This window comes from Armigeres subalbatus, chromosome 3, assembly GCF_024139115.2.
Source record: "Armigeres subalbatus isolate Guangzhou_Male chromosome 3, GZ_Asu_2, whole genome shotgun sequence".
Taxonomy (NCBI): Eukaryota; Metazoa; Arthropoda; class Insecta; order Diptera; family Culicidae; genus Armigeres; species Armigeres subalbatus.
The window spans coordinates 81,804,323-81,831,216 of NC_085141.1; the positions used below are offsets into that span (position 1 = coordinate 81,804,323).

At 40.9% G+C, this 26,894-nt stretch overlaps 1 protein-coding gene across 2 annotated transcripts in view; it reads left to right on the forward strand.

Annotated features, from left to right (window-relative positions):
- LOC134225421 (uncharacterized) overlaps positions 1-26,894 on the forward strand; it is an 850,799-nt gene that overhangs the window by 398,045 nt on the left and 425,860 nt on the right. For both annotated transcript variants that reach the window (XM_062705490.1, XM_062705489.1), the window contains one exon: positions 8,309-8,348. The gene's annotated coding sequence lies outside the window, so the exon portion shown is untranslated. The remainder of the gene's footprint in view (positions 1-8,308; positions 8,349-26,894) is intronic.

A 26,894-nucleotide genomic window follows, 5' to 3' on the forward strand; every position in this document is an offset into this window, starting at 1 on the left:
CAAACCCCACAGTAATGACTCCAAAGATGGCGGTAAGGAAAAGCTACGATTTCCAAGAGTGAGCTCGGCATATAGAATGAGATCTCGAGAACCAAGGAAAACATCAGGAAAAATGCACAAGAGAAAGAAAAAAAAATTACAAGCTTTGTGCATATTCTTTTGGGTTTTCGGTTACAACGAAGATAAAATATTCAATTTTTGAACTTTTTAAAACACTTTATTAATGAAACAAAATGAACCTTTGCTTATCTCCGTCACTACACATCTAGTTCGGAATTGTTGATTTTAAAGTTGCTCGAGAAGCGCCATGTTGAGTAAATTTATGGGTGAACCAAGTACAGATGAGGCATCAACAAATTGCATAGAGTTCACTAGAATCCCGATCTTTCGGATTACGACATTACTCTGCTTAAACATTAACAATTTTCTAATTAATATTTCAATCAGCAGGTTCTGAATGATTTCAAAAAAGTTTACGCAAGATACAGCTCTTTGAAACTTTTGAAACTCGAGCATGGTTTTGAGGAAGCAACTGATGGCTTTGCTAGCAGCTGGAAAAAGGGGCAACCCCTTTCACATCAAAGTACCATATCTTGAATTATCATGTTTCAGAGTTCTGTAGAGGTACCGGAATAGGTTTTGGCTTACATATTAAACATGCTTTTTCTAGTCCGTTGATTAGAACTTTGACTAGATTTGGCAGCAAAGATCGGTTAATAAGTGCTGTGATCGAGTATAACAGCTTCTAACGTGTTTGGGTCCCTTCTCACTGCTCAATCTACGGCAATGAGAAGACAGACTCGCTGGCAAAGGTGGGCGCACAGGAGGGTGAGGTTTATGATAGACAATACTCGAGCAACGAGTTTTTCCCATTAGTCCGTCAGAGTACTCTTCAAAGTTGGCAAAGAAATTGGACACACAACGAACTTGGACGGTGGCTATTTTCCATAGTTCCAAAAGTTTCTGGGCGAGCGTGGTTGAGAGGTGAGGATTTAAGTCGAGGCTTCATTCGCGTGATGTCGAGACTTATGTCTAATCACTATTCACTAAACGCACATCTGTACAGAATAAACCTTGTCGATAGCAACTTATGTAGGTGCGAAGCCGATTATGATGACATCGATCACATAGTTTGGTCCTGCTCGGAAAATGACGCCTCCAGAGAGCAATTATTGGATACCCTTGTGGCCCGAGGTAAACAACCCTTCAGGGAAGTTCGCGGTGTTTTGGGGGATCGTGATGTTGTCTATATGCAGGCCATTTATAGTTTTCTTTGTGCTTCTGACATCAAAATCTAACATTTTGATTTTTTTTCTTTCTTTAAAGTTTTTTTTTGTTCTGTTTCTGCCTTTTTGTTCCGTAGAGCTCCATAGCTCTTGCCATCCGGAAGATGCTCCCAGTCGAACCATTCCTCGAGCACGACGACACGCCACATCGTCACTGACGCCAAATCGTCACTGACGCCAAATGCCCGGATGAGAAGCTGAAATTTCCTGATCCCAAATCCTAAGCCCCGCTCATCCTTAAACTTTGTAAACTAACCTCCAGTCACCACGAGTACGCTGGCTTCTACCCCCCTCTTACTAACCGTATAATAAAATGATATTGATAGTATATATCACAAAGAACAATGGGTCCGTAAAGTGTTATACACGCCTGATCCTACCAAGTAAACGAAATTGAAAAAAAAAAACAGCTTCTAACTATTATTATTCTACACGAACTATGGTCTTACTTCTCTCCATTATGAACATAAACACTATACTAAAATTAATGTTTACCTTTCATTCTATTAAACATTGAAAACAACACTTATAATAAACTCGAGCAAGTTAGACATACAAAAACATACTTAAGTCAGTTTGGTAAGATAAGGCAGTTGTAAATATTTATAGTTCTAATAACGGCAACGTGTGCTTAGGGCCATATTTGGCGTTTTGCAAGAGAATGGTGTGTGGTGGCGAAGGATGGAACAAGAGCTCGCCCAGCTCTAGGGCGAACCCAGTACCCAGAAGGTAGCTAAAGCTGGAAGGGTACGCTGGGCAGGGCATGTTTCAAGAATGCCAGACAGCAACCCTACAAAACCGGTGGTTACTTCCGACCAGCAGGTACAAGAAGAATTGAAGGACATCTATCCAGGTGGATTAATCAGGGTTTTTGGTGATATTTTTGGATTATAATTTAGAATTCTTTTGAAATTTCTTAACTTTAAACTTTAATTCAAGATTTCTCGAGATTCCTCCTAAGGATTTTTTTTTAAAAATTGGTCCAGAGGTGCAGAATTACCACAGGAATCGAGCCCTGTACTTGGTTTTGATGGACATTTTTTTTATAATAACGGTCTACCGGGGCACCGTGGGAGGTAAGTACAATTGATAAGTGAAGAAGGAAGAAGGGAAGAGAAAGTATAAGGAAGATGTAAGAAGAAAGAAGAGAGAAGAAGGAAAAATAGGGAAGTATAAAAAGAAGGAAGATGGAATGAATAAGGAACAAGGAAGAAGAAAAATGGCGGATGAAAGAATGAAGAAGGAAAATGGAAGAAAGAAGGAGGAAGGAGGAAGAAGGAAGAAGAAAGAAAGAGGAAAGATGAAAGTAGACAGAAGAAAGAAGAAAAAGAAAGAAGAAAGAAAAAAGAAGAAAGAAGGAAGAAGAAAGAAGGAAGAAGAAAGAAGGAAGAAGGAAGAAGAAAGAAGAAATAAGGAAGAAGGAAGAAAGAATAATGAAGAAGGAGGAAGGAATAAAGAAAAAGTAAGGAGGAAGCAAAAAGGAAGAATGGAGAAGGGAGAAAAATAAGAAAGATGGAGGAAGGACGAAGGAGAAAGAAGAAGGAAGAAGAAATGAGGAAGAGGTAAGAAAAAAGGAAGAAGGGAGAAAATATAAGAAAGATGGAAGAAAAAGAGAGAAGGAAGAAGAAAGAAGAAGGAAGACGGAAGCAGGAAGAAGGAATAAGGAAAAGAAAGAAGGATGAAGGAAGATGGAAGATGCAAGAAAAGAGAATGAGGAAGAAGGCAAAAAGGAAGAAAGTAGAAGGTAGAAAGTAAAAGGAATTACAAAGAAGGTTAAAGCTATTGGAAAAAGAGAAGAAAACAGAAGAAAGAAAGGAGAATAAAGGGAAGAAGAAAAATGAAAGCAGGAAGAAGAAAGAAAGAAAGAAAAAAGGAAAGAAAAAAAGGAAATGGAAGAAGGAATATGGAAGAAGGAAGGAGCAAGAGGGAGGAAGTAAGAAGAAAGAAGGAAGAAGGAAAGAGTGAAAATGAAGAAGGAAGGGAAAAAGCTATCTGTATTGAGCACAACCAGGGTAGTTAATCATCTCTCTGTTTTGGCTTTTAGGGTCACAAAGTTTAAAAAAAATGGGAGGTATTCAACTGCATCTGATATTTCGATGGCACAGGGAAGAAGAAAGAAAGAAGAAGGTAGATGATGGAAGAAGAAGGAAAGAAGAAAATAACAGGAGGAAAGGAAGATTCTCGAAAAGAGAAAAATGAAGAAGAATGAAAAAAGGACGAAAGTAGAAATTAAAAAGTATAAGAAAGAAGGATTAGAGCTATACCTTTAATCTTCATTCTTTTTTTACTACTTTATATCTAGAATGAAAGAAGGAAACAGGAGATAGATGGAAGAAGGTAAAAAACAGAAAGAAGTAGGAAGGAAGATGGAAGCAGGAAGAAAAAGCAAGGCAGAAGAAAAAATAAAGAAAGAGAAAGTAGATGTGAAAAAAGTAGAAGAAAAAAGTAGGTAGAAAGGAGAAAAAAAAAGAAGAGGGAAGTAAGAAGAGCTAAGGATTAATTTCACATTACGGCACAAACATTTCAAAAGTGCAAAACTGCTTTCGTAAACAAGAGTTTCTCACGCTGGTGGTGGGCTAATTTGTGCCTACTCACGCAATCAAGCGCCATTTAAGCGATTCGCTGCTTCCATCAGTGCCGTTGGATTGCGTGGGGGAGCTTTAATTAGCTCACCACCGATGTGAGAAGCTCTTGTTTATTAAATCAGTTTCGCTTGGAACTTGAAACTTGTTTGAAATGTGGGTGCAGAATTAACTATTCTCACATCTTCCTTTTCACTCCCTCCCTCCCCACTTTTCCCTTCTCAGTTCTCATTTCTCAATTATCACTTCTCATTTTTCACTTCTCCCTTCTCATTGCTTACATCTCACTTCTCAGTTCTCACCTCTAAATTTTAATTCCTCACTGCTCATTTCAATACCAAATTAGCCGAAGTCTTCACCTATGTGTTGATGGTGTTGGTTTGCGTATGATTGCTCTCAGATTCAACAAATTGACGTTTGAATCTTTGTTCGCAAAAGCAGATAAGTCGTTTTCAAAATTTGGTTTTGATTTCTCACTTCTCAATACTCACTTCTTGTCTCTCACTTCTCACTTTCTCCTTTTCTTAATTTTATCTTCTCGCTTCTCACTTTTATTTTTCATCTTCATTTTCTCGCTTCTCAATTTTCATTTCTCGCTTCTTATTTATCTTTTCCCACTTCTCACTTTCTCACTTTCTCACTTTTTCACTTTTCTCTTCTCGTTTCTCACTTTTCACTTATTTTTTCTCTCTCATTTCTAATAGCAATCGGCCGAATGGCGTTCTGCCAAACGAAAGAACTCATGGGCATACATAAAAGGCATAGAGGGAATAAAATCGTTTTTGTACACGCTTAAAATGATTAACACAAATTTGTTAATGAACCACTTTCAGAACAACACATTAGATCACATCTCGTACAATCGTGTTAACGTAGGTTCCAGGTTTTATGAGGAATGTGATGCTGTAAAAATATTGTGATCCGAGCTTCAATAACATCACACTCAGCCATTTTTGTGACTGTGTAACTCTCGCCCATCGAAATGTTGTTCTAAAAGAGGCTCGTTTCAGGTGAATAGAACTTAAAAGTGTGTTAATCCTTTAGGCGTGTATCGTTTAGAGTTAAGGTGAAGGTGGGTTGAGTACCAAAACAAAGATTTGAAAGTGTTGGTACAATAAAAACTGTCATATACTGTAGTAGTGTTGGTTTCGTATTTATAAAAAAAACAAAGAATATTAGTAGGGTGGTTAAAAAAACGACCCAGCTCCAAAACGCGCAGTCGATTCCGTCCTATGCTCCGAGTGTCCTCCAAAAGCCGATTTGAACAAATATTGATTGAGCACAAGCTAGTATGGGAAACTAAACCTTGCATTACACTGGCTACAGTTCCTCTCCTCCAAACGCTGGCGGAAAGAGAGCTCACATAGCTGAATGAAAACCGCACCTTGGGAAAGATCCATTGATTACATAACGCGAAAATAGCATTTTATATCGCGCATGTCATGTCACACTTTTTGTATGTAGTATCTGCTCCTGGTGCGATAGATATCACAGACAAATTCTGGCTATTTTGTTGAATTACACGTTTCACTGATGCCTTCTGAGAAGCCTAATTATCATGCTAAGAATTCGCAACCTCGATTAGAATCGACTTCCAACTATCGGAACGACAATTCAATATGCATTGTCTATATGGAATTAAAGCTCTTGAATATTTTATCCAGTCATATGGTCTCCCCCCTCGCCAGGGCCCAATGACGAAGCGCCACAATCAGAATAATGTAAAATTCAACCTCGCCATATCAACTCTCATACAAACCTGAAACGACCTGTGCACGGTAAGCCCCTATTCAAACCAGCCCAAACCATCGGAAGACACCCAAAATACGAAACATTTTCGACTGAGCGAGACGGAGCAAAATATTTTTTGAGCCACCCTACATATTAGTTTGCTGCTGCCGGTCCCGGTGTTTACATTCGCTCCGCGATCCGTTTTTGGTGGTTTTCTTCGGTCAAAAATAACAGTTTTTATTAAGTTTTCGCTTCAAACAAGTGAGTGATTTCAAAAAGTGATGTTTAATTGGCATTCCATCAACATTTCGGGCTGCTCATATGCGGAGAAGTGCGTGAAAACTTGATTTTTTCAATGCCCTTTGAGAAGAAGTGAAATGCAGTGATAAGCCCACCAAATCGCAAACGGCTATTAAATTGGCACGAAACAGCTAATTTATGCTAAAATTCATGCCGAAATACATTGGACTCTTTGAAGAAACATGTTCATTATCACGGGAAGTGAATAAATATGCTGTGAACAGGTTAGTAATTTGAATATCAAACTTTTGTTCGGTGCTGTTCGATGCTTCGAATGTTGGTGGGAGAGGAGTGCGGGAGGTGTGGTATTGACCCGTGGAAGGTTCGGTGCCATATTGACTGCCATCATGGTACTCTTCCAACTATGTCCTTAAGACTCACTGCATCCTCCTCTTCTTCTGGTAGAGCATCATACTCAGCTACGAACCAATAAAACAATTCATACCGACACTCTGTACGTGGTCTGACGGTGGCTTCTTCTTCTCTAAGCCCTTCTTGTATGACATCAACAATCGACAATATATTTTCACCCACTCTTTTCTTTGGCACCTTCTCCGGTATTTTTTTTTAAATTTTTTTTTGTACGTTTTAAGTTTTCCCGGTTTTGAAAAGTTTTCGCTCAAACACAATATTGACCAACGCGAGTCCTTGAATAAATGGATTCTTTGCCTTTTTTAGAATCTTTTTTTTTACCCATCGACGGTTCTATAACGCTTTTTCTTGAAATTCTCTGATAATAATTCGGCTCGAAGGACCAATATATCAAGACAAAATTTTCAAAACGGCTTATCTGCTTTTTTAAACAAAGATTTAAACGACGATTTGACGAATCTGATACCTCTTCCACGTAAACCAACACCATCAGCAGGTAGCGGAATCCTTCACCTACCTATTGATGGTGTTGGTTTGCGTGGGAGGGCTATCAGATTCGTCAAATCGTCGTTTGAATCTTTGTTTACAAAAGCAGATAAGTCGTTTTGTAAATTTTGTCTTGATATGTTCTGTAATCAGCGGAACAATTCGATGTTATGGACTGTGTTTTACCTTCGCAATTTGTTCTTCCTTTTCACTACGGATCACTTTTCGTACTTTCTGTCAATTCTTGAACACAACCACTCAGACGCATGGAGACACAAATTAATTAGATTTTTTTTTCACTGCAAAACTAACAAAATCGAATAGTTCGTTTCATGGGGAGGATAAACCGCTCACGTCGACAATTTTATTTCAACTGTTGCTGGCGTCTAATCATTTTTCTATTTCAAGTGCCTAGCGAGGATAAGATTTGTTTTCAGCGACGCGAGCCAAGTCAAATTGAAATTTCTTTCAAAATTTCCAAAGTTGTCCAGGTTCTTCATAGCAGTGCACTATATAGGAGACAACGCTAGTATGATGTTGAATATGTTCAAGTTCGGTGTGGGCTAAGATTGTCATAGAATTATCAACATGAATCTATCAGGGGACAATGCCATATTTGTCAGATCTAATGACATTTAGTTTACTATGTATTTTTTTGCTATCAGAACAAATTTATTGAATAATCGAGAAGAGTCAATAGCCCACTGAAGTTGGTTAATACGCTTACTTTTCAATCAATACGAAATACACAGAATTTCCATTAACTATATGAATTACTCGCGGTTTCTGTTTGTTTTTCATCACTCGCCATGGTATGGTTTCATATTCGCGAAAATTGTGCATAGTAGGATAGATGTGCCAATCATACCACTGCTGATCCCATTAAAAAATAAACTGTTTCGAACATCAATTGGCGCAAGAGATGTCAGAACTGTGGAATTGATTGATTAACTACAAATTTGTTTTGTTCAGTTTTGAGTATGTCAATTAGAATCGTATGTTATGTCCTTAACACGTTTTTCAGCCCTTGAGGTCAAACCAAAATATTAGGAGCTGTTCATTAATTGCAAAATTCTGTCGATTTTCCAAACGCTCTTCCCCACCATAAGTTTTTTTTGTAATTAGTGTATGGCCTCTTACCGCGATGAATGTTGCATCCACCCTGGTTGTAGTTCTTTGTTTCAATATTATTCCAACAGTTCACACAGGGGGATAAGTGCATCGCAAACATAGAGGCACCGAACAGCATGCGGTGTGTGTGGTTGCATGCGAAAATTGGAGGTTGAGCGAGCGTGAATTTTTAATGGTCCTTCCCCTCACCAGGTCCAGTGAGAGGGGAGCTGCGCCCACTTGGCGTTGAACTTGACTTTTTTGATCGACATTTTTATACCTCACATCTAGACGATAGATGCTTGTACAATATATTTCGGTGGAGTTTTTTCGGGATAGCGGTGAGAATTCATTAGTGAGTCTTGCTTGTTGATTGTTAGCCTGCGGATGATTTTTAAAATTATGCTTATTGATGCTTTATTTTTCTTTTTTTTTTTTCAGACAAGCTACATGTAGACGAACAATAATAAAGGACTTTTATGTGTAAGTAACTGCTCAAACTAATTTGTATTTCCTCCCGATAGAAGATTTTTAAGAAGCACTGTATGTCTGTTTTTCCTTCGTTGGGTATATGAGTGTTACGGTTACATGATATTTGCACTCTTACTGATTAACAAAGATGCGGAACTAATTGGCTGATTTTAAGAAAACTGCTTTCCCGCCGTGGGTCGCGTGGTCGTCGTCGAAAGATGTAAGTGATTAGAAAGATACACGCTAAGATATTAATCGGATCTTCTCAGGGCCATCATTCTATACAAAGGAATATTGGGTGGGACGAATTTGTTCAAAATACGACGTCAGAATGTTGCCGTCCGTAGCAAAATCATCACGAGCGCGCATCGTCGAGAGGTGCTTCAAATTTGCTCTGTAGATCTTTCACAATCTACAACATATTTGATAAAAATGTGTCTCAGATACTTAACCATACTCTTAACAATAATACTTTAGTTAACACTAAAACTATAACCATAATGAACTATAATCCGTATTGTGATACAATAATATTCTTACGTCTACCTTGCGGTCGTGTCTTGTACACAACCATTCTGATTTTTGTTTTTGCTTTCATTGTGCTCTCTTTTTGCACTTTTCTGTCACCCGGCCTACTCCACTGCCCTTCCGTCAGGGAGCCTACCGGGGACGCTAGCATATTTTCACTTTATTTGTCTCCATTTTACGCTTATATTTACCTGATTGTTTTCCATATATCACTTCTTCCAGGGAGTACCAGCAAGACCAACAGATAAAAATCGTAATTTTACCGGCTGCGTCATTGTCGTGACCCGACCATTCGGCGCAGCAATACTCAGCAAACTGATTCTCATTTCGCTCTCACACGATCATCCCGAAAAGTTTTTTGCTGGATGGAATCAAAATACCTTACAATATAAGGTCGCTCGCTACACGAATACACGAAATACACTATAAAAGAGAATATTCTAATTGAATAATAACTGAATGCCAATAACACATTGAAGTAAAGTGAATATTTTTTCCGACACTTTATAGATCTACTTAAGTGTGGATTTCGATGCCCCATGGTATGGGCCTAAAAAAACAATTTCATTTAATGTGGGTACGTCGAACATAGAAAGGTTGCACTTTGCCTGATTGTGTCGATTGAAATGTTCAAAAAATATTACCTGACTTTGAAAGCTTGATCGAGAATAGGCTGAAATGATATTTTTTTTACTTTTGTGCGCCTGATAAGCACTATTCGGTATGTTGATATTGCAGCGTACATTGAGATTCGATTGTCATCATTGTTTTCATTCCCTCTTTATTCGTTTCAGATTAAGATTTGATTCTATTCGGAGAGCAGTTTTTACCGCGTCATTAGAGATGCTCAAAGTGGTTATTTAAGGCTCCATAGCTGAGGGGCAAAACTTTTCCTTTAATGGGTGCATTAAAGACTGCGTTTGAGCTAATCAATCCCATACTCTGCAGTTAAATGCTTGTCACCGTATTCTTGTTTGCTTTCCAGTTTGGTTTACATTTACATAATTGTGTCGCGTATATTCTCGGTACAACACGATTCAACAGAAGTGGAGTCGCACTCCTTTGTCCCGCTCACATTGGACCTCAGCTGTTGGAAAGAAAAACCAAGCGAAATATGAAATGCATTTCTGCAAACGTTTCGCTGGCAACTACCCGAACCTAAAATTGAATCAAACTGAATTATCATAGATAATGGAACGGCCACAAAACTCCGGTCCGTTAGATGGATCCAACTGGTGCTCGTTCTTTGTGTGCTTCTCTTAGTCTCCACCGTCCAAGACTTACCTCCTAGAAGGCGAAGTGCGCGCTGCTTCGAAGAACAAATGTTTGCCAAAGCGTTTTTTTTTGCATATTCATTAGAGTGTTTCAAATTTTAGAATATTAATGAAGCTTATGAATATAGTAAAAAAAATGACAGATGTAGCAACGAGAATCGCAAAAATAGAATTCACTGTCATGCAACTTCTATCGAGTTCAATCAAGGAACACCCTACTATTGAACGCTGGAGCTCTGGCGGGCTCCGCTTCTAGAAGTCAGACACCGGTGGACTCGACGAACCTTTTGGCCGGCCAATAGTATGCCATCGCCTGGAAGCAGCAAGCAGTCGAGGTCTAATCCCGAACGCAAATAGCACTGCGACTATAAATGTTAAATAAATACAGCCAAACATAAATTGTGTAGGATTTTTGTGCGGAGATGCTGGATGCTGATGGAGAACGAACTAAAGGATTGCACATGGCTCTCCGAAGAAAAATGCCTGGACAGTAGTAGCTGGTGGAATCTGGAAGTGGTTTTTTTTTTGCAGCTTTTGGTAGCTGCTGAGCTGGGATGCAAATATGCTGCCCAGCCAGCCGTGGCGAAGCAATTGTTCACAACGAACAATCAGGATAATCTGGGAAGCGGAGAATTTTTCCTATCGTCTGGAATAAACGGATGCAATTGTAGGGACTTAACGATCCGATGCGATAGCAATTTCTGTTCCAATTGAGAATATTGTTCGGATCTACTTGATAAGTAGCGTCTCCTGAAACGGGACCGGAAGTATTATGATACAAATAGATTTGTGTCCAATCAAATCGAATCGGGTACGAGACCATGCAGATGTTTTTCAAGTTGAGGTTGAAATACGCCTGTCGATTACTTTTTTCGATTGCAAATACTTCTCTATCCACTACAGAGGCGATAGACTATTTGAAAGCGTGAAAAAGAAGCTGGCCAAGTTAAAGTAGCGTGCGGTTGCAGTTTCAGGATTTCGAAAGAAAAAATATTAAATTCGCAACACTTAATAACGTCTTTGCCTGCAGTGGCAGTTCTAAAATAGGATCAGCACGCTTTAATGGCAATAATTGGTGAAATTTATTCTCAAGTGGGATTAGTAGTCCTAAGCTGTTGCTGTCACCGGATTACCACGAATGAACCGCAAACGAATAAGAAGGCTACCTCCAAGCAAAAATGCTCTATCCATGAAGCCAGCAGACAGTGAGTAGCTAAATGAAATACGAAAGTGACATGCACCAGGTATACCAGTCGGGCATTGACTGCCTTGCAACAGAAAAACAGATCAGATAGTTGATTGAAATTCTGCTTCGCGAAACTTTGAACAACATTTACAAACCTTTGGTGGATGGTCGATTTTTGATGAAAATATCGGTATTGAATTAAGATATATTTTTTCATGTATGTATGTCTGTGGCTCAAGATTCAACGGAAGATTTCTGAATTGCTAAAGAATCATAAACAGTCACAATGGTTTGATAAGGTACACGGTAGTGCTTTATTTCGGGGCGAACAATTCCATTCATTAAAAAAAAATAATTTTGTCGATTGACATACTGAATCAGAAGGCAAAAAATAAGTATGATGTTGACGTTACCAGCAAACTTCTTTTCATAAAAAATAAGAGTATAATGTAAAGTAATGTGATTGGTTTGATTTGCTTTAACAATCTTTTTTGTGAAAATTCGGTTCAAATTAATGACAAAATTATACTATGAATATGATATTGCAAAATACAATCTGTGGTTGACATTTATCCTGTTACCATAATTCCCATATTTTCCAAGTTTAACGAAACATCGTAATCTATTTGCGATCCAGTACAGTGGTGACAACAATGACAACCGAGACGCAGTCTTCTAGCAACCGTATTTTAAATCCTCCTCACGAGACGCTCGAAGGAAACACGGGACGATAAAAATAAAAAAGTGATCTCCTGTGTGCCCAACAAGTCCCGGCTCGACACCGCTGCCGGGGCACTGACTGACAAACACGGAACAACCTGCGATATGCCGTGAAATGAAAAATATGTTCGTCGCTTCTCGGGGCGCTGGCTGCTGTCAGCCAGCCAGCCAGCGCCGAGCGGATACGTGGAGTAATATCCAATTAAAATTTTTCCTTCCTCTTGGCGACGCGTGCGTTTTTTATTCTCCCCGGTCCAAGCCTAGGTGGGCTGCAAAGCATGCAAACAGGAAGGCTGGAAGGAAAATTAATATCTTGTCGTTTTGTGGCAAGGCCGATCGAACGACGATATGCCAGGGAGATGGAAGACACGTTGGTGAACGATTGATAATCGATAGCTGAGTATTACTTTCGCAACAAATTCAATTTTTCTTTCGAGGGATCGGCAAATTGTGTGCACTGTTGTGTGCTCAGAAAATTTAAATCTTGAAAATGTAACAAAAAAGGTTATTCTTTGTATATTTCCACAAAACTGCTGAAGAATTTAATTAATTGAATAATTACTTACTTACTTACTTACTTACTTACTTACTTACTTACTTACTTACTTACTTACTTACTTACTTACTTACTTACTTACTTACTTACTTACTTACTTACTTACTTACTTACCTACTTACTTACCTACTTACTTACTTACTTACTTACTTACTTACTTACTTACTTACGTACTTACTTACTTACTTACTTACTTCCCGATTGGAACCGATACTTCCTGGACCATATTTGAACCGCTTGGAATTGTTTACAATGCAACGCAACACATATTTGAACTGATTGAAATTGGTTGACTGGTGAGGCTGGATACTTGTTTAACCTTTTGTCTGTGCTCTGGGGTCAATATTACCACGCCACTTTGATAGGCTGCCGGACGTATTTTGATGCGTAGCATTTTTGGCAAAAATAAATGTTGTAGTATCTACTAAAAGATTTCTTTGTATTCAACCTGCTCCAACGATACAAATAATAGAAAGCGTTCACAGAATATGTTTAAGGTCATCCAAGAAAACCCTGGAGTTAAGGCCTTTTGATCTACAGTTTAATCAAAGATCAGCCAGATTCCTAACTATTTTTTCCGTCACAAGGCAATCCATTCCCACCAGATGACATCATTTTTACAAATTTCGAATTAGTGCAAAAGGAATATTTACAATGTAGAAAATTCCATATATCGAAATATCTTAAGTAGTCTAAAAAATGATTTCAAATATTTAATCACTTTGCGGCCAAGTTCTAAAGTAATCAATGCCTCATGTCGAAGGATTCCAGCATAATCTTTTGGAAAAGGTGCAGACCAAAATCAGTAGAATTTTCAGATATTTTATAATTCATTTATTCAGACTAAGGCCGTTTCTAAGTCATTTTCACCGGGTTACTGTCCGACATTCTAGCTACGTGCCCGGCCCACCGCAGTCGCCCGATTTTCGCGGTGTGAACGATGAATGGTTCTCCCAACAGCTGAACTCGTGGTTCATTCGCCTCCTCCACGTACCGTCCGCCATCTGCACCCAACCATAGATGGGACGAAGCACTTTCCTTTCGAAAACTCCAAGTGCGCGTTGGTCCTCCACAAGCATCGTCCAGGTCTCGTGTCCGTAGAGGACTGCCGGTCTAATGAGCGTTTTGTAGATTGTCAGTTTGGTACGGCGGCGAACTCTATTCGATCGGAGCGTCTTGCGGAGTCCAAAGTACGTACGATTTCCAGCCACTATGCGTCTCCGGATTTCTCTACTGGTATCATTTTCGGCAGTCACAAGTGAGCCCAAGTACACAAATTATTCTACCACCTCGATTTCGTGGTTTCGATGCAAACTAGCGGTGGGTGGCTCACATTGTCTTCTGTTGAACCTCTTCCTATCATATACTTCGTCTTCGACGTGTTGATGAGTAGTCCGATCCGCTTGGCTTCCCTCTTCAGTCTGATGTAGGCTTCCTCCATCTTCTCAAAGTTACGTGCCATAATATCTATGTCGTCGGCGAAGCCAAATAGCTGGACGGACTAATTGGAAATTGTACCACTCGTGTTAATCTCTGCTCTTCGTATTATCCCTTCCAAAGCGATGTTGAATAGCAGACACGAAAGACCATCACCTTACCTTAACCCTCTGCGGGTTTCGAAGGGACTCGAGAATGCCCCTGAAACTCGAACAACGCACATCACCAGATCCATCGTCGCTTTGATCAACCGTGTCAGTTTATCCGGAAATCCGTGTTCCTGCATTAGCTGCCATAGCTGGTCCCGATCGATTGTATCATATGCGGCTTTGAAGTCGATGAATAGATGATGTGTGGGCACGTTGTATTCGCGGCATTTCTGCAGTACTTGGCGAATGGCGAACACCTGGTCCGTGGTGGAGCGTTCGCCCATTAAGCCCGACTGGTACTGCCTTACGAACTCCCTTGCAGTTGGTGCTAGTCGACGGCATAAAATTTGGGAGAGTACCTTGTAGGCGGCGTTCAGCAATGTGCTTGCGCGGTGGTTGCTACAATCCAGCTTATCGCCCTTTTGTAGATGGGACACACGGCACCTTCCATCCACTCCTGCGGCAAAACTTCCTCCTCCGAAACCTTGGTAATGACCCAGTGCAGCGCTCTAGACAGTGCCTCACCACCGTGTTTAAATAGCTTTCCTGTAGTTGGTCAACCCCAGGGGCTTTGTTGTTCTTCAGCCGGCCGATCTCCTTTTGGATTTCCTGGAGATCCGGAGCCGGTAGAATTATGTCCTGCGCACGTTCCCCCAGGTCCATCACCATACCGCCATCTTTGTCTGCCACATCGCCATTCAGGTGTTCTTCGTAGTGCTGCCGCCACCTTTGGATCACCTTACGCTCGTTCGTAAGTTTATGTCCTTACACATATCAGGCTGTGGCACGTGGCCCTTACGTGAACGGTTTAACTTCTCATAGAACTTGCGTGTGTTATTAGCGCGGTACAGTTGCTCCGTCTCTTCACGGTTTCGATCTTCCTGCTGACGCTTTTTCCTCCGGAAAATCGAGTTTTATCTGTTCCGCGCATGTTTATATCGGGCCTTGTTCGCCCTCGTGCGGTGTTGCAGCAATCTCGCCCATGCTGCATTCTTCTCTTCCACTAACTACTCACATTCGCCGTCATACCAGTCGTTTCTCTGATCCGGGGGCACCGTGCCAAGTGCAGCGATTGCGGTGCTTCCAATGGCGGATCGAATATCTCTCCAGCCATCTTCAAGAGAAACTGCGCCTAGCTGATCTTCCGTTGGGAGTGTCACTTCCAGCTGCTGCGCGTAGTCTTGGGCTAGGCTACCGTCTTGTAGCCGCCCAATGTTAAGCCGCGGCGGACGACTCCGACGCGTGTTGATCACCGTCGAGAGTTTTGAGCGCAGACATACTGCGACGAGGTAGTGGTCGGATTCAATATTCGCACTGCGGTAAGTGCGGACGTTCGTGATGTCGGAGAAGAATTTACCGTCGATTAGAACGTGGTCGTGGTTTTCCGTTTCTTGGTTAGGTGATCTCCATGTGGCCTTGTGGATATTTTTGCGGGGAAAGAAGGTGCTTCGGACTACCATTCCGCGGGAGGCTGCGAAGCTTATGCATCGTTGGCCGTTGTCATTCGATACGGTGTGCAGACTATTCGGTCCGATGACCGGTCTATACATTTCCTCCCTTCCTATCTGTGCGTTCATGTCACCGATGACGATTTTGACGTCCCGCAGTGGGCATCCATCGTATGTCTGCTCCAGCTGTGCGTAGAACGCTTCTTTCTCGTCGTCAGGTCTCGCTTCGTGTGGGCAGTGCACGTTGATGATGCTATAGTTGAAGAAACGGCCTTTTATCCTCAGCTTGCACATCCTTGTGTTGATTGGCTGCCTTCCAATCACACGATGGCGCATCTTACCCAGCATTATGAAGCCGGTTCCCAGCTCGTTGGTGGTGCCACAGCTTTGGTAGCCGCTCGATGCCCGCTTTTCCGCATTTTCCGTTCTGTCCAGCAAATCTCCTATTGATAGTAAATCTCAAATTGATATTTTATTATATTAATTATATTAAGCAAAAGCAGCATAAACATTACTGTTTTTGTACCCCTCCCCGAGAGGTACCCGCTTACCTAAGGTCAATCTTAGGTTATGACATGAAAGATGACTATCAAAGCTGTCCAAAAAAATCCAAAATTGGCCCAAGAAACAAACAAGTTATAGCAATTTCAATTTGGAGTCAAGACAAGGTTAAGGGTCAATTCTGGGAAATAGACAAACCCCGCATCCATTAAGCGTTGCGAGCAATACCGTCGCACTAATAATATTGAGATGGCGGGTTTGATTTACGGTCCAGTCCAGGATGTTTTCGGGTGAAAAATAATCGCGGCCCTAGTGTATGAAGTTTAATTGCCACAAAAGAGATATAGTCATGTTATTAGTGGGTATGGACATGCTTTCAATTAATAACTGCAGTAATGTAATGCTTTTGTATTTTTTGGGTAACATTTTTCTCCAACCGAACCAGTGCAACAATTCAAATCTGTTTAAATGCCATGACATTTGAATTCATGAAGTTTGATATGTCGCATCATGGGGAGAAGGGCCGTTTGGTCGAATACCGTTCGGCCGAATGCCATTTGGCCGAATAGGTCATTTGTCCGAATAGGTCATTTGGCCGAATAGGTCATTTGACGTCTTACATCTCACTTCTCACTGTGAAAAGTGAGAAATATGAAGTTAGAAGTGATGAGTGAGAAGAGAGGCGCCTCCCTCCTCCTCAAATAAATAAATAAATAAATGACTTATTCGGCCAAATGACCTATTCGGTCAAATAACATGTTCGGCCTAATGACCAAATCGACAAAATGGCCTGTTCGGGCAAATGTCCTATTAGGCCGATATCCTAGTCAACGAAATGTTCTATTCGGCCAAATGATCTATTCGACCAAATGACCTATTCGGCCGAGTGACCCATTTGAAACAATGATTTTCGGCCAAATGTGTTTCGGCCTAATGGTTTGTACGTCCTAGTGGCATTTGGCCAAATGGCTTTCCAAATGACACTTCTACACATAATAGGGAAGCTTATTTCGGACTCGGACTCAGCCAGGCCAGCGTTGTCAGCGCTCTACACAGCCAGACAGTTCACCCCATTCCTGGATCCAGAGAATTCTTTCCGAAGTGGCTCCTAACACCTGTTTCGCCGTTATCTCTGCCTGTTAGGGCATCAGGGGGAACACGAGGACCAACGTTGCTTGAATTTCGTCCCGCTGGTTAAAAAGTGAACAAGAAGTGTCGTCGGCAAAAACTGCGTGCCTTGTGTCATACGCAAATCGGGTTTCTTCAGGATCCAGTCTCCCAAAAGGGACAAACTGTAATATTCAGGCTCTGGACCTGTCTTACAAGCGTCTCTCACTACAAAATTTTCATAAATGGATCAATATTAGCAATAAACAATTACAAAATTTTCCACAATTTTTTTTTCCACAAAATTTAAAAACTTTCTACAAAAAATCAATAAAGAGCATAAAGAAATATAAAAGAACAATAAAAGTAAGCAATTTTCCATTATCCCTTGTTTAAAAGCGTTTTAAGCTCATAGAGATTTTTGATTTATTCTTAAAATTGCATTGCCTTGATGCAGCTGCTCACATCCATGTTTGAGAAGGTCGACCGGGAACTCGTCCTTCGCAGCAGTTTAACTGTTTTTTAGCTCGATTAGAGAGCGGCAAAATATTAATAATTAGCCAATTTCTATTTATTTATGAAATTTTGTGTTTTTTTTTTCAATGGAACATTTTGATTTCTTTATAGAAAATATTTTTTTTATAATTGCTGTTTTTCCTTTCAAAAGTGCTTATTTATTTTTGTTTTGTAGAAAGTTCTTAATTGTTTATGGAAATTTAGCATTATGTGGACAGCAGCAAACAACATGTTCCGCCGAATCCTGTGAATTAAAGATTTCACATTTTCCGATGTTGCGTCTGAAGATAATCTTCTGGACCTTTAATTTGAGTTGGTCCATGGGATCCAATCGCACAGGGTAGATCCCAAATTGATGATAATAATCAAAATTTTTATTATTTTTTTTATCATTATATAACATTTCGCCGAAAACCATTTCACGGTATTCAACATTTCGCGGAATAACATTTGGCGGTATGTAACTTTTCGCGGTACGATATTTGGCGGATTGTACCTTTTCGCCAAACGAATTTTGGCGGAATGTACCATTTCGCGGAATGTACTTTTCTCGCGAAATATTAGTAACAATAGCTTAGATTCAGCACTTCCACAATTATTACCTGCGAGGTTTCTAAGCCAAGTTACCATTTTTTTGAATTCGAGAGCACGAGAATAACACGTTAAAACTTTTATGCCCTAAAAAATCGAGAAAATTTCTAATCGATGAAATTCCTAGACCGGGCCAGAAGTTGAACCCAGCCACCTTCTCTAGCATAGTATTGGGCAGAAGCATTCATTCAAATAAGCATTACCTTTCCCCAGGCTCAGTATGCTTCCATTGCAAATATAAGCAATGGAAGCGTACTGAGCCGATACCCTATTGAACATAAGGAAAACTCCTAACAAAGAAAACACAATTACCAGAATTCGCTTTATTCCATGGCAGACTACTGACGGCTCTTTCTAATCTTCAAAGGGTACTGAACACAGAAACCGTTCAGAATCTACATCTTAGTGTCGATGATTTATAACGTAATATAAACGTAATCGCAGAAGGGGTTTCATAGGTCAAGGTCGGCCGTATAAATCACGTCCGTGGTGGTATCATGATTTAACAGCAGTGTAGTGAAGAATTTATCGGGAGGTTGTACATTCTTCAGGTTGCTTATTGATCAGCACTGCCCATGATAGTTGACGTAACAACCATTGCACTTTCGCATGTATTTCGAATAATTTAGGGACAAACATCGCAAATTTAAAATATTTCAACCCGTAAACACTTAAATGATAGTTGGAATAAGTAACGTATCGATAATGCAGCGGTTGAATATTCCTTATAAACGCGTAATAAGTTAAAATCCCTGAAATTTCAAATGGTTGATACGTCAACTAGAGATGGGCAAAACAGCTCATTACTGTGAGCGGATCTGATCCGTTCAGCTCATTACAAAGAGTCAGCTCCTTAGATCAGCTCTTCAGTTCTTTAATGCTACATGTATTGGAAATAATTGTTAATATTAATATTTTAATTTTAATTATTGTTCAAAAAATTTAAAAATTTATGTCATTCATTTATTTATTCATTCATTCATCATTCATCTATTTACCTCACTTTGAAGTTTTTAAAATGTTAAGCTATAGTGAGGTAATAATTGCTATTGAAAAAACGGCAATTTTAAATTAATAACATTTATTACGCTTTTTCTGACCGTCTTGTTTTGAAGTCTAGGAGTTCATTTATTTCTATACTAAAACTAGCTCAACATTATTTTCTATTCATAATTCTAAGTTTCATTTTGTTGATAACGTTTCTCAAATCGTTAATTTGAATAATTCAGTCCCTAGTCTCTGATATTGTATACATTGTATATGAACCATATCACGTGTCATAAGTTTTCTCTTCATACTGCGTGCATTATCAATGTCTTGTTTGCGCGCGCTTCTAACCATGCGTAGTTGAAATTTTCATACAAGCGAGCCCATTCATCTATGTTGGTTCCCGAAATGCGAGAGAACTAAAAACAAGAGAGTAAAAATACAGAGCACGGTGCTACAAACAAACTGTGTGTACATGTAGTAGTATGCTGGAGGGAAAACCAGTCGCAATCAAAAGATCCGCTCCGTGCAAGACACAGCTCCCAGTTCGGTTCGTTTGAACCACATGGTTCACTAGAATCTGTCGCGACTGATCCGAATCGAGATCCGTGTCGCACGGATCTGAGCTGGTAGCGCAGCTCTCGCTTCCATGTCACAGTAATTTCGAGCTGGGACGACGTCATGAGCGGAACTGAGAGTTGTTCGGATCTTCGGATCTTTTGCTTGGTACGGTTCGTTCGCTACCGCACTACTAGATATATATTTTTGTGTCCGTTCGTGGCGCCGAGTATGTGGATATGGGTTTAGAAATAGACGGCAAGCTAGATTATTTTTGCTTGTGTGTTTCTTATTCCTTTCTGCAGCAGAAATGATTTCTGTTGCTTGCCTAAATAGTGTTGTCGCTTGGCTTGATGGTGCTTGAGGTGCAAATAATGAACGATCAGCACGTGCGCGGTACTGGACTGGTTGTGTTGTGTACCGCGAGCGTGGTATTTTCGTTTGTTTTGTACAAAATACAACAGCGCGCGTATTCGAGTGCGTACGCTCGAGGGAGTTTTTCTAGGCGCGTGTTTGACAATGATTTCATCAATTTAAAGTGAGCTGCTGAGCTGGGGTTCTTTAAAAAAGATCCATGGTTCATCAGCTCAATGTAAGGAAGCGAATCTTTTGAACAGCTCCTGAGCGGAGCGCCCATCTCTAACGTCAACTATGAAATCATGGGCAGTGCAGCAGGAGTCCAAACGGAGCTTTGGACTCAAACATTCAGGAGTTGGTCAGAAGAAGTCCAGGAGCTTCAAACCGAAACATTCAAATTTCGTTCAGCATAGCATCGAGATGCGCTGGATAAGCATCGAAGTCGAACCATTTGTACAGGCGTAAGGTAAGGTTGTTGTACAAACGTCGAATGGAAGGCCATTTAGTCGCGCAATGGATTGAACCAGGAATTGTTCTGGAGACAAGGAGCTAAGGGCAACTGACTCAGAGTAAAGACGAGCGAAGAGATTAGAGAGGCGTGCAAAGTCCTAAGGAGTTATCAGGTTGTGTACAACACCTCGTTATAGACAGAACTTGTTTTTTGAATAAAAAGAGCTTCAGCTGAAGAGAGAAGCATCAGCAGCATCCCGCCATGGAGGAATGGGAACTCTAGTATTGTGTTCTCATGACTGATGCGATGTATAAACAAGATGTTATGGGTTTAACTCCTAAGTTGACTTGCGCGTTTAAAACAATTGAAATGTGTTAGCAGAAACAGTACACTGTTAGTTAACCTGAAGTGAAAAATATGTGTTGTCCCGGGTATCCCGCCCAAACAACCACATATCGCATAAGAATGTACGAATGAAATCGTTTACCGATCAAAATTTAATCAAAATCGCATTGTGGTAGCTCATCAGTTTATTTATGAATTTTCCCGCATAGTAGGCTATTTTACGAGTTCATTCCAGTTTCATTTGTTGTCATCGCATATTCCTGCAAACAAAGTCAAATGAAATCGGATTAGCTATCAAACAGAGTTTGTTATCACAAACTACATCGCAATGTATAACGAACTAAATCGCATAAAAATCGTGAACATCGCATATACTACAGTGCAACGTCGCATAAGAAATACACATATATCGCCTCCACTTTTGTACGTAAAAAGCGTTTTCGCGACTGGTATGCGATGAAAATTGTTTGCATAGGCATCGCATAACAGAAAAACAATTCTGTTATGCATGCATTCTGGTTGTCTGGGCGGGATTTACGAGATTAACAAATTAATATCCCGGGAATCGAGAAATCCCGGAATTTCCTAAATACCGGGATGGAAAATCTAATTCATAGAAGGGACTACCTCTTTTTTCGTTATACCGATCCAACGTGTTCATTTCAAGAATACCGACCGACCATGGAATGACTTTCGGTGAAAAGGTACATTCCGCGAAATGTCTTTTGAAAAAAAGATGCATTCCGCGGAAAGTGTTTCGCAAATTTGGTACATTCCGCGGATTTTTTTTCGGCGAAATAGTATACAACCGTTCGATGAGTAGGCGGCAGCAGCTCCGTAAGTGGTTACTATTTGTATTGTTTTTTTCGGTGTTTTATTTTTCTCCGGTGGCACCCACCCACTGATCCATCGGTAAATCGATGATCATATGCATATTGTTTGATGCATAGTTCTTCGATAACGCCCGCATGGCCTCTGAGCAGGGTTTGAATTCAAAAGAGAATGAAAAAGTCTCTCAATTATCGTCTCTGTATGGGGAAGGGAAGGGAAGGGGGCAATATGCCCTTGCTAAGCAAACACTGCTTTAATGTTTTATTTGTAACGCTATTTATGGGTATTTTTACATTATGCATCAGTTAAACAAGATAGCTAGTTGATGCCATTCAAAAATTGTCAAAAATCTCAATCATATTGATAACATTCACATTTCAAAAAAGGGGTGATATTCTGTTGCCGGAAAACTCATGAGGCAAAACGCCTTTTAGCTGGCAGCTCCTAGGGAACGAAGCACCCCGCGTCGGCCAATCAGCATTCTGGTATGGCCAGAGCCAGTGGAGACGCAAGTACATTGTAGGTTAGTGCCACTAGGGCGTTTTGCCTCGACAAAATGTTAAATGTTTCTTCAAAATGTGGAAATTTTCGGTTTTTCCGACTTTCCCATAGAGTAATTCGGGGCAAAAGTACGCACGGGGCAAAAGTACGCATAGCCATTTTTGAAATGTTCAAACATGAAAACCTGGCCACACTGTATGGGTTCGACACATCATTCGACCAGCTGTTCACAGGTGTAAACATAGAAGAGTTCATCGTAGCGGCGAAAAGTTATGAGGTAATTTGTGTTTTGAGCAGTTTTCATCTAATTTCCTACATTTTGGGGATTATGTTTTGGCCACTTAAAGTTTACAAAAACATGGATGTTAAAATGCTGAAAATATCTTTGTTTATTGATTATTTAAGGGATGCATTTATCCCTTGCAAACAGTTTCAAAGGTTTTGATATTAATTGAGTTATTGATAAAACTGCTTGTGGGGCAAAAGTACGCAGCAGGCGCGCGGCAAAAGTACGCACAGGACGTCACATTGTAATGGTTATGTTTTCGTACAGGAACTACAAGCGTAAAACCAATCGGCAGAAATGCACTTCCCAGATGCTCGAAATGGCCCAGCAAAGAATTCGGGATGGCATTTCGAAGCGACAGGTTGCGCTAGATCTCGGAATAACGGAAGGAGCATTGAGGAAAAGGTTGAAACTTGTAAGTAAAATCAGTTACCAAATGAAATATACTTGACAGTGATAAATTCATGTCTACAGGGATATACCAACCAACGCCTTGGACGTTTTACTCCAGTGTTTACAACCGAGCAGTCTGAAGAACTTGCCAACCACTGCAAGGATCACGACAAGGCATTCTACGGTATGACACTTAATGATTTACGAAGCCTTGCGTTTCAGTTTGCAGAAGAAAATAACATTCCGAACGATTTCGATCGGGCTTCGAAGATGGCAGGAAGAGATTGGGCGGCGAGATTCATGAAGATGCATCATCTTTCTTTGCGCACGCCCCAACAAACCAGTCTGGCCCGGATCATGGGGTTTAACAAGCAACAGATCACGACGTTTTTCGCGAATCTGTCCGAACTGAAACAGCAACATAAATTTCCTCCAAACCGCCAGTATAACATGGATGAAACTGGTATGTCAACAGTTCCGAATTGTCCTCCGAAAGTCATTGCTAGTACCGGTAAAAAAGCTGTTGGCAAAGTCAGTTCTGCAGAACGGGGAGAATTGACAACGGCTGTATGCGCCATGAGTGCTTCCGGAAACTATGTAGCACCTGCTCTAATTTTTAAGCGGAATCGGCAGAATCCTCAGCTGTTGAATGGATCCCCCAGGAACTATTATGCTTGTTTCGGATTCGGGTTACATCAATGGAGATCTGTTTTTGGAGTGGCTTAAGCATTTTCAAAACGAGGTGAAAGCAACAAAAGACGATCCAGTTCTTCTGATTTTGAACAACCACAGTTCCCATAGAGATCTTCGTTCAATCCTGTTCTGTCGCGCGAACGGGATTGTGCTGCTGACAATTCCCCCTCATAGTAGCCATAAAACAGCCTTTGGACCGTTGTTTTTTCAAGGCCTTGAAAACCTTTTTCTCAGAAGCCTGTAGCACCTGGTTAACGAACAATCCAGGTAGGGTTATCACACAGTATCAAATTGCAGAGCTGTTTGGCATAGCCTATGGCAAATGTGCTACTATGGACAAAGCTGTCACAGCATTCAAGACGTGTGGAATCGAGCCTCTCAACCCGGAGGTATTCAAGGACGATGATTTCCAACCGAGCTTAGTGACAGACATACCTCAAGCATCCAAGGAATCGAACACATATTCGGAGGTGGCCTGCGAACCGTCCACAAGTTTCGCTACACCACAAGCACATAAACGACAATTTCGCACTGTACTATCAGTTTACGCAGCACCCGATCCACTCCCAGTGTGTACTGGTGAAGAAGATCAGCAAATGCGAGCCCTGGATCTAAGTAAGTCGGCAAAAGTATCTCCAGCTGAAATTCGTCCACTTCCCAAAAGGAAAGTCCCGCAGCAAAGACGAAAGAAAGGGCAAAAATCTGAAATACTTACCAGTACTCCGGTAAAACAAAAACTGGAAGCTGTGCTTCAGGAAAAACAGGAAAAGCAGCAGCACTCCAAAGAAAAACGTAAGCTAGCATCGAAGTAGCCACCACCAAGTGCTAAGAAGGGAAAGAAGCAGAAGTAACCATCTACTAAGCATCCTGAATTCTCTTTTCATTTTGATAATTTTTTAATATGAATTTCCTAACTTTTGTTTTCAATAAAATGCAATAAATCAAATACAGGGGTTAGGCAAAATGATTGAGATAGGCAAAATTTGGCCCAAATTCAAATCCTTATAACTTTTTGAAAAATTGATGAAATTGGACAAAACCGGAAGCATTCGACGGCAAATTTAGTCAAGATTTAGGAATATGTGTGGTCAAGAATACTGGCCACCGGACACCGGAGATGTTCCGGATTTTCGGAGGCCATGTCGAAAACACATTTTTTCTGCCGCTCGTATTTTTGTGTGGTTTGAAGTTACATCGATGAACATTATTTTCCTAGAAACTAGATCTTATTGAAAATTGAATGCGGGCTGTTGCGCTAAGATCCGTTGAAAAACATCCGAGATATGGCCATTTCAGTAAACCTGGTTCCGGATACTATGGTCAATTATGTGTCTCCTTCCAATCACGTATATATTATCCGGTACCATATCAATATTAGTATCAAACTTCAAGATTTTTCATGGAGATGCTTCAGGAAGCATATGCAGGACGATCAGTTGCCCTGACCACTCTGTAGTAGGTTCCAGGTGCCCCGGGGGAAGTGGCCAATTTGAAAAACGTTCAGAACCCTATCAATATGGGTATCAAACTTCAAGATTTTTCGTGAAGATGCTTCAGGAAGCATATTCAGGATGGTCAGTTTCTCTGACCACTCTGTAGTAGATTCCAGGTGCCCCGGGGGAAGTGGCCAATTTGAAAAACGTTCAGAACCCTATCAATATGGGTATCAAACTTCAAGATTTTTCATGGAGATGCTTCAGGAAGCATATTCAGGACGATCAGTTGCCCTGACCACTCTGTAGTAGGTTCCAGGTGCCCCGGGGGAAGTGGCCAATTTGAAAAACGTTCAGAACCCTATCAATATGGGTACCAAACTTCAAGATTTTTCGAGGTGATACCTTTAAATGCATTTTAGAACCAGCAGCTGTCATGACCACTCTGTAGTAGGTTCCAGGTGTCCTGGGGAAGTGGCCAATTTGCAAAATGTTCGAAACCAAATCAAAATGAGCATCAAAGCTCAAGGTTTTTCATGGAGATGCTTTTGGACTCTCCTGTCGAATAGAGTTCGCCACAGCACGAAGTTGACCATCTACAAAACGCTCATTAGACTGGTCTGCCTCTATGGCCACGAAAGTTGGATGTTGCTGGCGAAGGACCAACGCGCCCTTGGAGTTTCCGAATGGAAGGTGTTGCGGACCATCTATGGTGGAGTGCAGATGGAAGACAATGGAGGTGGTGGTGGAGGTCAATGAACCACGAGTTGTAACTGTTAGGAGAACTACCACATGGTACAATTTTGGCGGTTACGATGGGCTGGGCATGTAGCCAGAATGTCAGACGATAACCCGATTGAGATGATGCTTCGATAATAATCCGATCGGTACAAGAAGAAGAGGCGTGCAGCGGTCACGGTGGATCGACCAAGTGGAACGCGACCTGCGGATCTTTCGCAAAAATGAAAAACAGACGTCATATTCAGGATTTGTCATCATATCAACAAATACATTGTCTTCCAAAATAATTTGATAATCGGCAGGTTTAACTTTGCCCTTAAGTGCCATAATAGGACCATGGCCATGTCAAGATATAGCACCCCACACAATTGCTAAGTCATGCTTGCGACCTGCTGCCATTGATGGCAGGCCATCTTACACTTGGTCGATCCCCCGTGACCGCATCGCGCCTCTTATTCTTGAACCGGTCGGGTCATAATCGAGCACCATCTCAATCGGGTTGACGTCTGACATTCTCGCTACATGCCCGGCCCACCGTAACCGCCAAAATTGTACCATGTGGTAGTTCTCCTAACAGTTACAACTCGTGGTTCATTGGCCACCACCACCTCCATTGGCTTCCATCTGCACCCCACCATAAATAGTCCGCAATACCTTCCATTCGGAAACTCCAAGGGCGCGTTGGTCCTTCGCCAGCAACATCCAGCTTTCGTGGCCATAGAGGCAGACCAGTCTAATGAGCGTTTTGTAGATGGTCAACTTCGTGCTGCGGCGAACTCTATTCGACAGAAGAGTCCAAAAGCATCTCCATGAAAAACCTTGAACTTTGATGCTCATTTTGATTTGGTTTCGAACATTTTGCAAATTGGCCACTTCTCCAGGACACCTGGAACCTACTACAGAGTGGTCATGACAGCTGCTGGTTCTAAAATGCATTTAAAGGTATCACCTCGAAAAATCTTGAAGT